The following is a 16,259-nucleotide window of genomic DNA, read 5'->3' as shown; positions in this document are numbered from 1 at the left end:
GCACAGCTCCAGCCATTGTGGCCATTTGGAGAGTGAACCAATGGGAGGAAGACCTTTCCCTCTGTCTCTCCCTCTCACTGTCTATAATTCTACCTCTCAAATAAATAAATAAATAAATAAAATCTTTTAAAATCTTTTTAAAAAATCAAGGCTTAAAATTTACTTATAAATAACTTGAGTTTCAAAAAATAGAAACAATAAAGGCAGCAATTTTGTGCCTTTCCTCTTTTTAAACCAAACACCTACAGTTCTCACTATCTCAATCTTCAAACAATAAATTTCACTTCCTAGCACAGAAATGGCCATGGAAGCAGGCTGGAGCCCAGGGGGTGCCAATTTTGACTAGTTTGGGGGCCACTGGACACCTGGCACTGCTCTCACTGCCAGCCTAGCCCTGGGAGCCGCACCTCTGGTGGGCAAGGCACTTCCTGTGGGTTCCTGGCACCAACCTGCACTGGAGGCTGGGTGAAAGTTGGCCCCTCACTGGCTGCAGCCATGGAATCCTGCAGCATGGAGTACTTCAGTGCCCAGGTGTTGTAGTAGGTCATCGGCGGCAGGCTGCAGGTCGTCCAGGAGCTCCTTCTGTATCTCAGTACCACCAGTGCCATCTCAGACCTGGAAGAGGACCAGAGCCACCAAGCCAAAATCGTTGATGTGCTCACTGGCTGGATGAGGTCGAGCAACTATCAGGTATCATTAATGGGATTGGCAATTTTAAGTGCCTTTTTCATAAATTTTCAACATAATTTAAATCTTAGGTAGCAATGATTATTGAAACTTTAATGGAATGGAAAATGCCAAAAATAAGGTTTGAGATGAATCTTAGTGATATTGAAGTTAAGTGAAGTACCACCACCTATGTATGTATAAGGGACTGTTGGCTTCAAGAATTTTTAATTATAAGAAAGTATGTAGGCCGGCACCGTGGCTTAACAGGCTAATCCTCCGCCTTGCGGCGCCAGCACACCGGGTTCTAGTCCCGGTTGGGGTGCCGGATTCTATCCCAGTTGCCCCTCTTCCAGGCCAGCTCTCTGCTATGGCCTGGGAAGGCAGTGGAGGATGGCCCAAGTCCTTGGGCCCTGCACCCGCATGGGAGACCAGGAAAAAGCACCTGGCTCCTGGCTTCGGATCAGCGGGATGCGCCGGCCGCAGCGGCCATTGGAGGGTGAACCAGCGGCAAAAAGGAAGACCTTTCTCTTTGTCTCTCTCTCTCTCACTATCCACTCCTCCTGTCAAAAACAAAACAAAACAAAACAAAACAAAAAAACCAAAGTCTGTGTCTTATTGAAACATTAAACACCTTTGGGACTTAGCCATTAGTCCTCAGCAAGTTGGTACCACATTTGTGTGTCCTATTTGGGGATTCTAATAGTCAAGTGAGAGAAGCTGCAATATTGGCTATAGTGCAGATTTTATAGACATGTGGGAGAGAAAGTGTGAGTAGATCTTTAACAAGAGGAATTCGGCTGGTGCCGTGGCTTAACAGGCTAATCCCCCACCTTGCGGCGCCGGCACACCGGGTTCTAGTCCCGGTTGGGGTGCCAGATTCTATCCCGGTTGTCCCTCTTCCAGGCCAGCTCTCTGCTATGGCCCGGGAAGGCAGTGGAGGATGGCCCAAGTCTTTGGGCCCTGCACCTGCATGGGAGACCAGGAGAAGTACCTGGCTCCTGGCTTCGGATCAGCGGGATGCGCCGGCCGCAGCGGCCATTGGAGGGTGAACCAACGGCAAAAAGGAAGACCTTTCTCTCTGTCTCTCTCTTTCTCACTATCCACTCTGCCTGTCAAAAAAAAAAGAGGAATTCCTTCTGCTACATTAAAAATGATTGTTGCCAAATTTAATGAAGTGCAAAATTCAGATGGTATGATTTTGAATGTCTGCAATGATAAAAGCTTTGGTGATGAAAAAATCTTGAATGGGCGAGGCGGCAAGATGGCGGAATAGGCAGGAAGCACACTTAGTCCGGGGGGAGAGAAAGTTTAATATAAGTGGAGATACTGCAGGGTCAAGGAAGAGTAGCGGATGAAACAGCAGAGGAAACTCTTCCGGAACTAGTGATTCACAGTGGACCTGCGTGGAGAGCGTGGGAGCCCAAGTTCGGGACACCAGCGGCAGACTCAACGCACCAGCGCTGGAACGCGAGGTGAGCCAAACCTCCATAGCCCGAGATACCAGCAGGCAAGCGGAAAGAGGAGGCTAGAGGGAACGAGGCTTGAAACTCCGTGGGGAAAAGTTCACCAGGCTAACTAGAAGAGAGAGAAAAAAAATAAAAAAAGTGACTGATACGGACACAAGTTTCTCTCTCTCCGCTCACCTCTCACAGGCGAGCAAGACAGAGCAGGCGCCATTTTGGACATACGTCATAAGCAGGGCGACCTCAGGTCTGCACCAGCCCTGAGCCTAGCAGAAAAACCTGACTCTGTGGGGAGGGGTGAAATAACAGGAGATTAGCATCTAACTTGGCAACCCAGTGGGAGACTGCAGGAGAATTGGAGCCCACACTGAGGGCAAAAGAGATTCCCTGTGTGGCCCTTGGGAAAGAGCTTCCGATCTCTGGCTCCTGTGGGTATATCATTTGCCTGCTAACTACCTCCAATTACATTCAGCTGTGCGGAATTACTTCCCTTTTAAATCAAAAAAAAAAGAAAGAGAGATTTACCACACCTAACCTGGGAGTGTCATCCTTGACACACCCTCAACCCTGAGGAACCAAACACAGCTCTCAGTCCACACTCATCTCAAGCCTCTAAGGCTCCACTGAAAGCAGACAGTCCACTTAATATAGAGCCAAAGTGTAACAAGAAAAAACACCACAGTGAAGAAACCAAATATCTCCAACATGCCAAACAACAAACGCAAAAACCAAGCTAACAAGAACAAGGAAGAAACTATGACGCCCCCAAATGAAAAAGACACCCCAATTCAAGATTATGAAGATGATGAGATTGAAGAAATGCAAGAAGCGGATCTCAAAAAATTGATAAGAACATTAAGAAGTTCTCAAAAACAAATTCTTGAACTACAGAAATCCTTAATGGACAAGATAGAAAATCTCTCTCGTGAAAGTGAAATATTAAGGAGAAATCAAAATGAAATGAAACAACTACTGGAACAAGAAACTCTGATAGTGACTAGAAATCATAATGAAATGAAGAGTTCAATAGATCAAATGACAAACACATTAGAGAGCCTTAAAAACAGAATGGGCGAAGCAGAAGAGAGAATATCAGACTTAGAAGACAGAGAACAGGAAAGGAAACAGGCAAACCAAAGAAAAGAAGAAGAAATTAGAAATCTAAAAAATATTGTTGGGAATCTACAGGATACTATTAAAAAACCCAACATTCGGGTTCTAGGAGTTCCTGAAGGCATGGAGAGGGAGAAAGGATTAGAAGGCATTTTCAGTGAGATACTAGCAGAAAATTTCCCAGGTTTGGAGAAGGACAGAGGCATCTTAGTACAGGAAGCTTATAGAACCCCTAATAAACATGACCAAAAGAGATCATCACCACGACATGTTGTAATCAAACTCACCACAGTGAAACATAAAGAAAAGATCCTAAAAGGTGCAAGAGAGAAACGTCAGATCACTCTTAGAGGATCTCCAATTAGACTCACAGCAGACTTCTCATCAGAAACCCTACAAGCTAGAAGGGAATGGCGAGACATAGCCCAGGTACTAAGAGAGAAAAACTGCCAGCCCAGAATACTATATCCTGCAAAGCTCTCATTTGTGAATGAAGGTGAAATTAAAACTTTTCATAGCAAACAGAAACTGAAAGAATTTGTTGCCACTCATCCTGCCCTGCAAAAGATGCTTAAAGATGTCTTACACACAGAAACACAGAAACATGGTCACCAATATGAAAGAAGGTAAAGGAAGGAAACCTCACAGCAAAAGATCACAGGAAGCTCAATTTCTCTTTGACATAGAATTAAACTCTGATGCTCTGTTAAAGCAATGTATTAAAGTAATCTATTATGTTCTCTTGATGTCTGTTAAATTCTAATTGTTCAAAAACAGCTGAATTTTTATTAAGAGCTATGGGTTAATTAAATATGTGCTTTTTTCAAAAATTTGAATAATCACCTTGTAACAATGACCAAATTTGGTCTGTGTTATGTCATGATTTTAAGAAATCTTATTTCAACCAGATATTTTGGATTTTGAGCCTTCTTGGCATTCTTGACAGGCATTCAAAAAATCAAAGTTTCAAACAATCTGGTCTCTAAAATTTCCAGTAAATCCTGGACTTTGGTTTTTCCAGTTTGGGCCCAACTGAAAAAATCGAAGGACCTATGTCTCTCATCTTATAGAGACACCAACTAATCAGTCTATTTGGAGTATATTAGAAGTACTGTCAAGATGTGATGTGGTACCAGACTTTAAGTTTCTATAATGGAAAATGCTATTAATACAAATGTTTGAGAATTAAAAAGTCTAATGATCTTGTGTTACTAGACATGATAGTTATCTTAATGAGAAAGCCCCAGAGGCTTAAAGCGTTAAATACTTGTAAAATCCTACAGGTGCTTTCAAAAATACTGTGAAGTAAGCAAGTGCCTCTTGTTGGTTGATGAGTTTATAATTTTAAACATGGCGACTTAAAGTCTTTTGTCATCCACAGTTATATATGATCTGCTGCTCATAAAACTAAAGCGTTGTTGGTTCTGTGTTTAGCTGTCCTCCTATAGGTTCCTATGGACTTTTTCCAGCCACTTTTATTGTATTCAGTACTTTGGGATGGCTCTATAAACAGATGAAGCCAATAATGTATTAATAGTACCAACTGAGAGAAAGTATGGTTAACTGAGGTTACTAAAAACAAAAAGCAATTCAAATCAATTGGCAATCTACAAAAAGAGTTAAAGATTTTAATAGCTATTATTAAAATTGATATATTGGTCTATTATGCTATATTATATGTGTGTACATATTGTATATCCACATGGGAAAATTTTATTAAGAGTTTTATTTTAAATGGCTTATAGATAAGATTGTCCATAAATTTAAGCTGCTAAAATCAATCAAAGATACATTTTAATTTGTGGGACCTGAATCTGTGTATCATATGTTTTAGACTTGTTGGTAGAAAGAAACTAAAAACATTTTAGATGGTTGTGCTTAAGTTTACTGGCTAAACAAACTACACCATGTTAGATATTTAAGAGGTGTTTTCAAATACATGATTCTTAAAATTTATAGAAGGCATTGGACCTTCTGGTAAATGTTTTCTTAAGTTGTTATCTAATGGTTGAAACGGTTTGCTAAGTATTCATGTGATATTGCTATTGTCAGCAAGCGATCTAGGACTTGCTCCCTCATTTCTCTATTCTAAGCCCAACTTGTTCTTTCATTTCTCTATTCTCTTCAAGGTAGGAAACTAATTCTATTATGAAGGAATCTGTAGGATGCACAATTTAATCTTTAGACCTTATAAAAGAGATGGCTAACATTTTTCTGTAATAGCATAGCCAAAATAAGAACTCAAATAATAATCTCATAGCTAGATTCACTTCGCCATCAGCGAAGTATACAGTAAGTAGAAAAAACCTCCCTTTCAGACCAAAGGGAAAGAAAGTTTTTAAGTGAGAATATAATTTTCCTCATGGACATTGTCTACCTTAGAAAAACTACTACAGAACATGCCTGTGACTATACACTTGTAGTTCAGGCCACCGAAGATTAGAGATGGGAAACGGGCACTCCCTTGACTTGCATCCTCTGGTCTGCTTTAACACAAACCAGGAGGAAAGGAAAGCTAGGCATCAGAAGCAATGGGTGGCAGGCCTATTAATGGCTGATCTGTACAGTGATCTGCCCTCAAGGAGACCCAACAGGCCAGTCCACTGCAGTGGCTTTCAATGTGGTAAGCCTGGGCTTCAGCAGAAGTCAGCTTGTGAAGAGCCCTGGCAGCTCTGCCAAGAGTTGGATCACTGGAAATGGACCTGCCCTGGAGTCGAAGGATGCCCAGGTCAGAGCCACAGATCTTATTGGCTCTAAGCTGAAAAGCCCTTCACTCAGCCCAACTTCCAAAGGGACCACTGCAGCTGAGGGTATGGTCAAGTAGGGTCAGCAACATTGCATGCAGAACTGTAAATTTCTTGTTAGAGATGCCACCTGCCTTTACCTGGCCAGCTCTCCTCCCAGGCCAGCCAAGTAATGAAAGTCAACAGAGTGCCTTCCCCTAGGAGGTTCACACCTCCCTTAGGATATACCCCATGTGAAGAGATAGATAGGTCTGGGCCTCTGAATTTACAAGGCCTAAAGCCCACCAGATTATTATCAAGCCCCTTCTGTCAGGTTCTATTTGCCTCTCAATCAGAAAACTTAATTGTAGCTTAGACAGCACCTTTCTTAGCTCCTCTAATAATGACTCTGTCCTTTGTTCTAGGCCCTGTCTAGTGCACTTGGGCCTCATTCCTTTGTAATCATAACCTCTACTCTACCACCAATGGCTCTACTCCCAACCTGTGTGTACTGATGGTCCTCTTCCCCACTTAATGCTGTATAATTGTTCAAACCTGGTAAATGCCACTCTTAGGATCATTGGTTATTATCCTCACTCTGTCTTTTATGACCTTGTCTAAATATGATCAGAGTCGGCAAACTTGGAAGGCTTCCATAGCCTTGGCAACTCATGACGACAGCCTAGGGTGGTTACTGGCGCCATAAACTAGAGTGTCAATTTGTTGGGTCAACAACAGGAGCCACTGTGCACTTGCTCCTCATGTGGGATCTCTGTCCTTAATGTGCTGTACATTTTGATTTAATGCTATAACTAGTACTCAAACAGTATGTTTCACTTTGTGTTTCTATGTGGGTGCAAACTGTTGAAATCTTTATACTAAATTGATCTTCTGTATATAAAGAGAATTGAAAATGAATCTTGATGCAAATGGAAGGGGAGAGGGAGCGGGAGAGGGGAGGGTTGCGGGTGGGAGGGAAGTTATGGGGGGGGGAAGCCATTGTAATCCATAAGCTGTACACTGGAAATTTATATTCATTAAATAAAAGTTAAAAAAAATATTATTAATCAAAAAAAAATAAAAAATAAAAAAAAAAGAAAAAATCTTGAATGGAAATAGGCCATCATCAGCTGCTTCAGCCTTCAAGGTTCCTGAACCTAAAACATCCAGAAATCCTGTCAACAGTGCAAGGAAACCTGGTTCAGCAGGTGACCCTAAGGTTGGAGGTGCTTCTAAAGGAGGTTCTGGAGCAGCTGACGAAGAAGATTTTATAAAAGCTTTTACAGATGTCCCTTCTCCTCAGATCTATTCTAGTCAAGAACTTGAAGAAACTTTAAATAAAATCAGGGAAATTTTGTCAGATGACAAACATGACTGGGATCAGCATGCCTGTCACTGCTGGTTGCTGGAGCTGCACAATATGATTGCTTTTTCCAACATTTACACTTGTTGGATGGGTCACTTAAACTTTTAGCTAAGGATTTTACATCTCAAGTGGTTCAGGAAGCTTGCATTCCATAGCTGGAACAGTCATGGCAACTTCTGGATGTGCAACAATCATGTTCATCATTCAGAATACTCATGTGTCCAGACTTATACCTTTAATAACAAGCAATTGCACATCAAAATCAGTCTGTGAGGAGGCGTTCATTTGAAATTTTAGATTTGCTGTTGCAAGAGTGGCAGACTCATTCTTTATAAAGACATGTCCTGGTCAAAACTATTAAGAAGGCAATTCATATTGCTGATGCTGATGCTGAGGCAAGAGTAGAAACAAGAAACACATATATGGGTCTTGGAATCTATTTCCTGGTGAAGCTGAGACACTGTATAATCCCCTTGAACCATCTTATCAAAAGTCTTCAAGCCTACTTAAAGAGTTCCAGCAGTGCAGCATGTCTTCTACAATCAGACAGGTCCTCATCTAGCTCACAAGAAAGTCTCAATTGCCCTTTTTCTTCCAAATGGTCTACAGTAAATCTGTCAGCTGTGGCTGGAAGAGTATCAGCAGGTAGCAGCAAAGCCAGTTCCCTTCCAGGAAGTCTGCAGTGTTCACAAAGTGACATTGATGTGAATGCTGCTGCTGGTGCCAAGGCACATCACGCTTCTGGACAGTCTGTGCAAAGTAGGCAGTTGGGTGCAGGTGGGTGCAGGTGCCCTAAATCCAGGCTCCTATGCTTCCCTAGGCCAGGTGATAGCAGAGCTTTCAGCACCACATACTGGCATGGAAAATGCCAAGATGGGTTCTAGAGGATAAATCTGAATGAAAATGTTCTCCCAGTCACAACCTGGTAGCCAGTCAGGGTATCCTGAGCTCTGGTGTTCAAAGAGTCCTGGTCAATTTGTTCCCAGTGCAGAAAAGAAGCAAGATACCAAGCAGCCAAGGATATAGCAGAGAGGCTAGTCCATCAAGGCTCTCAGTTGCCCAGAGTAGTCATATTCTTCGACCAAGTGTGAGTCAGGTGTGTAGCCAGGAAGCAAGTCAGGAGAGCAGCTGGAATGCAAGTCTTGTTGGTTGTTTTCAGCCCCTGCATCTAGGGTATGAGATCAGCCAATCAAGCTGACTGCCATCTTCTGTCAGTGCTGTGCATGTCCTGAACACAGGTTCCAATGTGGAAGAGGCAGTAGCAGATGTCCTGAAAAACCTGCTCAAAGATATGAATCATATGGAATGTATTCAGATGATGATGCTGACAGCAATGTGTCTGATGCTTGTTTAGAAGGCTCATATAGTTCTTGAAATGGTAGTATTCCTACATAATCTGAGGCAGATGGAAGATGTTGCAAAAGTCCTTAATAGATGTGCTACTTCAAATTGGTCAGAAAGGAAGGAAGGACTCCTGGGTCTGCAGAACTTACTAAAAAAATCAGAGAACCTTAAGTTGAACTGAAAAGATTACGTGATGTATTCACAAGAATATTTGCTGAGCCTCACGGCAGGGTGTTCAACATGTTTTTGGAGAGTTTAGTGGATTTGATACAGGTCCACAAGGATTATCCTCAAGATTTGTCATTTGTGCTGCTGACATAGCTACTTATAAAATGGGTGCTGACTTGCTTGGATCTGTTCAGGCAAAAGTTCAGAAAACCCCTGATATCACAAGAGAATCTTTTCCAATTGATCTTCAGTTTAATATTCTAGTGAGATTTACAGTTGATCAGACCCAAGCACCAAGCTTGAAGGTGAAGGTTTCTATCCTTAATTACATAGAAACTAGCCAACCAGACGGATCCAGGAGATTTTATAAATTCCAGTGATGATGATGCCAGCCAGTTTCCTGATTATCTTTCTCTAGACCATTATGACCTAGTTGCAGAATTATTGAAGGAGCTGCCTAATCACAATGAACATGTGGAAGAAAAGTCACCCTCTATGAACTCATGAAACTGGCATAGGAAAAATCTTTCAGTGTTTGGGATGAACATTTCCAAACAATATTGCTTTTATTGCTTGAAATCCTTGGGGATAAAGAGCCAACAATCAGGACTTTGGAATTAAAGGTTTTTAAAGAAATCCTAAGGCATCAACCAGCAAGACTTAAAAACTATGCAGAGGGGCTGGCACCATGGCTCACTTGGTTAATCCTCTACCTGCAGCGCCAGTGTCTCATATGGGCACCGGGTTCTAGTCCTGGTTGCTCCTCTTCCAGTCCAGCTCTCTGCTATGGCCTGGGGGGACAGTGGAGGATTGTCAAAGTGTTTGAGCCCCTGCACCTGCATGGGAGACCAGAAAGAAGTACCTGGCTCCTGGTTTCGGATCAGCACAGCACCGGCCATGATAGCCATTTGGGGAGTGAACCAACAGTAGGAAGACCTTTCTCTGTGTCTCTCTTTCTCACAGTCTGTAACTCTACCTGTCAAATAAATAAATAAATAAATAAAAACTATGCAGAATGAAAATATTGAAAGCACATAAAGATCCTCATAAGGAGGTGATGAGATCTACTGAGGATGCTGCAGCAGTATTAGCTACTTCCATTAGTCCAGAGCAATGTATCAAAGTGCTTGGTGCTATCATCCAAACTACAGATTACCCAACTAACCTGGCTGCAATCAAAATGCAAACAAAAGTGATAGCAAGAAAGTCCAAGGTAGGCCAGCACCGTGGCTCAATAGGCTAATCCTCTGCCTTGTGGCGCCGGCACACCGGGTTCTAGTCTCGGTCAGGGCGCCTCTTCCAGGCCTGCTTTCTGCTGTGGCCAGGGAGTGCAGTGGAGGATGGCTCCTGGATTTGGATCAGCGCAGTGCGCCAGCCACAGTGCGCCAGCCACGGCGGCCATTGGAGGGTGAACCAATGGCAAAGGAAGACCTTTCTGTCTCTCTCTCTCACTGTCCATTCTGTCAAAAAAAAAAAGTCCAAGGAAACCCTTAACCTACTTTTGCCAGAAATTATGCTAGGCCTAATACAGGATTATGATAACTCAGAGAGCAGTGTTCAGGAAGCTGGTGTCTTCTGTCTGGTGGCTATTCATGCAGTGATTGGGAATGAACTAAAACCACATCTCAGTCAACTCACCAGCAATAAAATGTTTGTCATCTTTACATCAAAAGTGCACAGACAGGTTCTGGAGGAATTGATCCCACTACTGATGTTCCTGGACAAAGTTAATGAAGGTTATCAAAGTGAACCAGGTCTCTACCAAAAAAGGAAACACTACCCTCATTAGTGAAAAGGAATCTCAAAAATATCTTCTGGAGTTCAACCATTGTTTCCTAGTTTTAGATTTTTGTTTTGTTTCATTTTCTACTTTCTGTAACAGGACTGCCCTCAATCTGCATGTAACTTTTATGATAGTTATTGAAGATTCATGAAGAAGCAGTATTTTTTTAAGATTTGTTTTATTATTTGAAAGACAGAGTTATAGAGAGAGGCAGAGACAGAGAGAGAGGTCTTCCATCTGCTGGTTCACTCCCCAGAGCTGCACCAATCTGAAGCCATGAGCCAGGAGCTTCTTCCAGGTCTCCCACGTGGATGTATGGGCCCAAGCACTTGGGCCATCCTCTGCTTTCTCAGGCCATAGGAGGATTAACCTACTACACCACAGCACCAACCCCAAGAAGCAGTATAAACATCAGTCAGTACAAAGTAACTTTTAACCTAATTCATCGTTTCACATATTTGTACTTCTTTGTCTTCCCATTAACTTTTGCCGGTTTTATGATTATATAATTTTTTTAAATGCTGGTTAAACAGGAATGCTTAAAGCTTTAAAAGTTAACACTCTTAAACATTTTTTGCCTTTATTCCACTGCAGAATAATATTTTTATTCCTACTTTGAGTTTTGTTCTGTATCATGTCCTATGCTAGAAATACTTAAATGATGTGAAACAATGCAGGACTAAGTTGAACTTCAGCTGGCCTTTGTTTGTGATGGTGATACATGTCATTAGTTGCCACTTCTTCAGGGTGATCTATAGTTTGAAAACTAAGAACCCAAAGAGAAATGTTACAGAATCATCTAGTTCTGTAAAACTGATATTGTTTGTTGGTTATTGACCTAGCCTTTTTTGTTTAAAACAATGCCCTTTCTATAATCCCTTAAGAAAGCTGCACCAAGTCATTTCCCTGTTGTTTGCTTGATACCTATGAAAATAGAAGGTTTTATTGCAGGGGTTTTGGCTTGTATCTTTGTTATGAATGATGCCTTTTTATATTTATTAATATAAAATTCACTTATGAATAAACTTGATAATGGAAACAGACAAAAATAAATCAAGTGCCTGTGTGTCCTTGACCATGTTCTGTTTCTTATGTAATAGGCTAATTATTGAGACATGGGAGTTGACCAGTACCTTTTTGTTCAGTTATGGAACCTGGTTTCCTACTACCATGAAATTGTCTTACTTGAAAATGTTGATCCTGATGAGAGAGAAGATGGTGCCAAAACTGTCTTCAGATGATATGCTCAAATTTTCTACCTCTTCAGAACTGATATTTCTAACTGGACTGTTGGCTATAGTGTCTTTTGGAAAGCTCCTTCAAGGATGATTTTCTGTTAATTTTTTAACAAATTTTTAAATCATGTTCTGCTATACCTCTTCTTTTCATGTGCAGCAAAACTTCAAAAATTACCAGTTTTGGTGAAAGGACAAATTGGATAATTTGGAACCAGAATGATAATGTTTTTTCATCTTGACCTTTATTATTTTTTTAAATCCTAATAAAGTGAATTTCACTGGCAAGGCAAGTAGCTATTAGGGAAGCAACTTGATATATTTTTTTTTGACAGGCAGAGTGGATAGTGAGAGAGAGAGAGAGACATAGAGAAAGGTCTTCCTTTGCCTTTGGTTCACCCTCCAATGGCTGCCGCGGCTGGAGTGCTCTGGCCAGTGCACCGCACCGATCTGAAGGCAGGAGCCAGGTGCTTATCCTGGTCTCCCATGGGGCAACTTGATATTTTTAAAGAATTATCTGTACTTTGTTTATTTGAAAAAATGTAGAAATATATGTAAAAAAATTAAGACAAGCATACTGAATGGATAACATCCTAGGCTTTTCCCTCCCTTTGTTTCTCTTTTAGCAGCAGGAAAATAGTTTCTCTATGCCCTTTCCCCATTACCTGTAACAGTTTTATTCTCTAATGTTAATTACATTATATATTTATAGTTCTAAGCTTACTGTTGAGCATATATTGGGAATAAAACTGTACATAACATTACTTGAAAAATTAATAATGTGTATCAGCTGTTTTTTCTGTCTTACTGTGTAATATTTTTAGAAGAAGGTCTTGTAGCAATGGTGCTCCCATGAATTTTGTATGTGCATCTGGGGAGAAAAGATTCACCAGGAGCACAACTGCGATCCAGTGTATAAGAGATGCCTATATACACATGCACATATTACACCTTATCTTTAAGAAGAAAAGGCATTTTAAACATTGAAACATTATAAACATGTAAACTCAAAATTGCTTTATGCACCATGATCTCTGGTGTATTTTACATTCATTTTAAATCAAAATATTGGTTTAATGTTAACCTCTGCTTTAGAATTCTTCTTTAAATACTGTTGATAGTTCAGTAGAGTGACTCAAGCTGGATGATAATTCTGCCACTGGATCAAGCACCTGGCATTGAATAGTAGACAATCAAGAAGTGGGTGAACTATGTAATAGAAAAGTATGGTTTAAAGTGTCTAAGTGAAAGCTAATTTATATAAGCATTAAAAAAATAATCCTAGGCTAATCCTCCGCCTGCAGCGCCGCACACCAGGTTCTAGTCCCAGTCAGGGCGCCAGATTCTGTCCCGGTTGCCCCTCTTCCAGGCCAGCTCTCTGATGTGGCCAAGGAGTGCCATGAAGGATGGCCCAAGTGCTTGGGCTCTGCACCCCATGGGAGACCAGGGTAAGCACCTGGCTCCTGCCTTCGGTTCAGTGCAGTGTGCCGGCCACGGCGGCCGTTGGAGGGTGAACCAACGGCAAAGGAAGACCTTTCTCTCTGTCTCTCTCTTCACTGTTCACTTGACCTGCCAAAAAAACAAAAAAACAAACAAACAATGTTTGAAGTTCTCTATTTTCAGTTGATAAGGCTATGATAGAGTTATTGCTTATTCAGTTCACCATGTGCAGTGTACCCTTACCTTGTTCATTCTAGAAACATACTTCCATGTCAGCTATCAAAGAATTACTGCAAAAAAACTGCTGTTTAAATTTTTTCTTCTTTTTCTCAGCCAACCTAATTCAATGTCATTCATTTACTGCACTGCTCAAAACTAATTAAAAGCATGTCATTCCAGGCTGCTTTGTGTTTCACTATGGGATCTCCAGGAGAGGCAAAAGTCCAACATCCCTTTGAAAGGCATAATGAAAAATAACTATTCATCACCCACTCCTGAAAGTTGGCTGATATGGGAGACACCAGGATTCTTAGATTTCTCATTCAAGGTGGGAGAAAAGTCCCTTGGGCCTCAAATTCTTCTCTAGCTCTATCGAGTTCAGTCATGTATGACTTTTGAAAGTCTTAACCTTCTCCACTGTGCAGAGACTATGCAGAGTATGTACAGTCAGCCAGACTCTGACACGTCCAACTAAAATTAAACATCATCATTAAGGAATCCTTCCAGGTTTGAATGTTGATTTTTCCACTTCTTACCAATAGCATCTTGGGCAATCTCTGTTCTTCTTCACCTGTAAAATTATGATAATAATAATACCTACCATTTAAGCAAGAATGAAATAGGGCAACACATTTAAAATGCTAAGAACCATATCTGGCATGTAGTTACTCAGTACTAGCTTGCCTTTATTACTACTATTGTCCCATCAGGCTAAGTCCAATGGGCCACACTTGAGTTTCCATACTCTGAGCCTATAAGTACAATCAACACATGATGCAGTCTCAGACATAATAATGTCCCCTTGTCCCATCCTGTGGGATGTCAACTAGGGCCAAGTACCTAGAATGGGGAATGAAAGGGACAGGAGACACAAAGACGGCAGCAAGACAAGTTCTGATTAAGCTGCGATTTTTATTTTTCAACCACACACTTATATATCATAAAGGCAGGGTGTCGGGTGGGAGAAGGAGGGGCATTTAGGAGGGCAGGTCGTCGGGCAAGGGAAGGAGGGGGAGCTTATCTTGTAGCTGCAATGCTTGTGAAAGTAAGGGAAAGGTTACAAGGTCTTAAGGCACAAGGTCACACAATGTTGCGTTATCAGTACTCTCGGCCTGGGCTGTTTAGCCCTGCCTAGTAGTTTTCCACTAAGAGGCCACATGCTGTGTGGTCCCTGACATCCCCTGTATCCCCAGAGTGCTCTAGACCTCACATAGTGCAAACTATACCCAAAAGGATTGTAAAAAGTTCACAGGAGAAATGGAGTTAAAAGGTAAGTTAATGTTGGTATAATTTTTAAAAATCAGTATCTAGTTTTTCCCTTATACACATTTTTTAATGGAATTCTTGCAGACTCCTCATGCACCCTAGTCTCTATTATGGACAATATGTTGATGCCCAGAGTCCTCTTGCTTGCACATTACCCTTTCTAATCTGATTTCACTCACATAAAAAAGCTGTATGAAATCATGGGGTAGCCATTAGGAGGTCAGGCCTCCCAACAGTCCCTGGGTTCCACACTCCCTTTTCTTAACACAACTACTAAGTAAAGGAAAAAAGCATAGCTCTTTGTCTTCTCTTCCTGAAAACTTCACTTTCAAAACATTAAGTGAAGTCCTCTTTAGAAATTTCAGGTTGAATAAAGAACACAGCCAAGGTCTATGACCTAGATAGCTGATTATTTTCAGCATCTTTGGGTAGGAATTGTTAATGATATTTTAATCTGAAGAGCTTAAATACCAAAGTGTTAAAAGCTTTAGCGAAGCATCACAGAATTCATCAAGGAAATCTCATCAATCTCTTCCCAGCAACTCCCTTCCTGACACCCACCTCCCAATAAAAGTAGCCAAGAGGGTTTCTTAGATCACAGAAACACATTAGTAGAGTTACACTCCAAGTCCTTGTTTACAAATTTGCTTTTAAATTGTAGGAGATTGAGGTAGTATACTTAAATCTCCAAACACAAGCCCACAAAACAAGACATGCTGTGAGTTAGGAAAGAGGAGAAAGCATGAAGCCACAGTCAGACAAGTTTTATTTGGAAGAATAAAACCTGGGACAGGCTCCCTCTCAGGTGAATTAATGAAAGAGAGTTGCCAATGAACACATAGCAAAAAAAGACCCTCCCTTACAGACTAGTGGTTTATATAATACAAAGGGGCTGGAAGAGACTTGGAGGTTTGAGCTAAAGCTGGACTGCTGAGACAGAGGAAGAGTTTGGGCTAGTTTTAAAGGTCCTTTGAGATAACAGTGTGAGATGGGAGGAGTTTAGACTGAGGCTCAACTGTGAGGCTGTTATGACAAGGGGGAGACAGCTTGGGAGGAGATGGAGAGCTCTTAGACTTCTATGAAGAGTCTTCAAATAGTGTTGTGTCCAATAGGCCAGGAAGGGCAGGAATAATCAATGCAGGATGGGGTTGTATTAGCAAGGCAGAGGAACAAGGGACTGCTTGTTATGTAAGTGAGAGGTTAACATGGATTTAAGGCTTTTTGTCCTTGCTCCATCACTGTGCATGAAAAAGTCAGAATAAAGCAGACTTTGATGAAGGCAAGTTCTGGTAGAAACTTTGTAATGAAAACTTGGCCAATTACAATCTATTGCAGTTCAGATAGATTTTAATCTTTAGCTACAGAGATCCATGTTTGGTGCCTTTGAGCTGGGGACCTTTTACTAACAAAAGTAAATGCAATAGGAGTGGCCAGAGACTCTAATAGAGACAGTTTTGTGCTCCACCAGAG

At 41.3% G+C, this 16,259-nt stretch overlaps 1 pseudogene; it reads left to right on the top strand.

Moving 5' to 3' along the window:
• The first annotated feature begins 495 nt into the window (after positions 1–495).
• On the top strand, positions 496–10,577 carry LOC133759327 (CLIP-associating protein 2-like; annotated as a pseudogene).
• The last annotated feature ends 5,682 nt before the right edge of the window (positions 10,578–16,259 follow it).

Source organism: Lepus europaeus, chromosome 5, assembly GCF_033115175.1.
Source record: "Lepus europaeus isolate LE1 chromosome 5, mLepTim1.pri, whole genome shotgun sequence".
NCBI classification, from domain to species: domain Eukaryota; kingdom Metazoa; phylum Chordata; class Mammalia; order Lagomorpha; family Leporidae; genus Lepus; species Lepus europaeus.
This window is presented reverse-complemented; position numbering and strand designations above follow the sequence as displayed.